This window comes from Octopus bimaculoides, chromosome 23 (assembly GCF_001194135.2).
Source record: "Octopus bimaculoides isolate UCB-OBI-ISO-001 chromosome 23, ASM119413v2, whole genome shotgun sequence".
In the NCBI taxonomy this organism is placed as follows: Eukaryota; Metazoa; Mollusca; class Cephalopoda; order Octopoda; family Octopodidae; genus Octopus; species Octopus bimaculoides.
Window position 1 is genome coordinate 9953347 of NC_069003.1, and position 1190 is coordinate 9954536.

General features: G+C 38.7%; 1 protein-coding gene across 7 annotated transcripts in view; it reads right to left on the bottom strand.

Annotated features, from left to right (window-relative positions):
* The window catches only part of LOC106878758 (zinc finger C2HC domain-containing protein 1B), a 55193-nt gene that overhangs the window by 19646 nt on the left and 34357 nt on the right, over positions 1–1190 (bottom strand). The window contains exon 1 of one of the 7 annotated variants that reach the window (XM_052976101.1): positions 921–1183. The exons of the other annotated variants lie outside the window; for them this stretch is intronic. The gene's annotated coding sequence lies outside the window, so the exon portion shown is untranslated. Of the gene's footprint in view, positions 1–920; positions 1184–1190 lie in introns of those variants that run through there. 7 annotated transcript variants of the gene reach the window in all.

Below are 1190 nucleotides of genomic sequence, written 5' to 3' on the forward strand. Positions count from 1 at the left end.
ATCATCATCATCTGTTTTCCATGTTGGCATGGGTTGGACGGTTTGACTGAGAACTGGTGAGCCACACATGCACACACACACACACACACACACATACATTGCCGATTTATTTTAACCATCTTCAATTTAAGAGGAGGTAAACAAACACTTAATGGCAATTGCTTCTTGACTTAAAATGAGGGGAGATAATCTCAAAAAAAAAATAAAAGCCAGTAAATACAACAGAAAATGAATTCTTGATTTATTGATGCTATCTTCGATCTGAGAGAAGATAAATGAACAGGCAATTTTTTATTTTATAACCCAAGGGCAGGAAGGTAAGATTTTGCCACTCTACTGACCATCAAATATGCCAGCATTCTAACAGTGATGATAAGATGAGTGATGGAAGCTGTGGCTGTGTGGTAAGAAGTTTGCTTCCTAACCGCATGGTTCCAGGTTCAGTCCCACTGAACATATATATATATATGTGTGTGTGTGTGTGTGTGTGTATGTATGTATTTATATATTTATACATGTGTGTGTGTGTGTGTGTATAAAGATATATATGTAAGAACGACCGTGCGAACCAAAAGGAGAAATGGTGACGAATGGAAAAACAGGTCTCCTTTATTAAACGGGTCACACGGTCGAACACAAAAATATGAAATGATGTATATGTTATAATTCTATAACATAGAGAATTCAGAAATGCCAGTAAGGAAAACGATATTGACACAACCGATAGAGAGGAATAACAGTAAGATTTATTGTAGCATTAAATCGTATGTCTGTGTGTGCGTGAATGCGACATAATAAAACACAATATAAGACTGGCCGTCATGTAAACAAAAGAGTGTGTGCGAGTAATACATGTATGTGAATGCGAGAGATACATAGTATTGATAAGAGTGAGTAACACGGATAAGAATTTAAGATACCAGTTCTTTGTTAGAGTACACAGTGGTAAGTGTCTGTATATAAGAAGTTAAAGCGTTAGGGCAGAGCGATCACTCGTCGTGATGTTAGGGCTTCTATGCCGGGCCGGGTTCTTGAATACAGATGTTCTTCGCAGGCTAAATTCTGGCTGTTAATTTTCGTGGTGAAGAAATCACACAAACAGGGCTGAGAAGTGCTGCGGTTAGCTGTTGGTAGCTTGTGTACGTGTAGAGTCATGTTGACGCTGGCGGCGATGCTGGTAGTACGTAGAG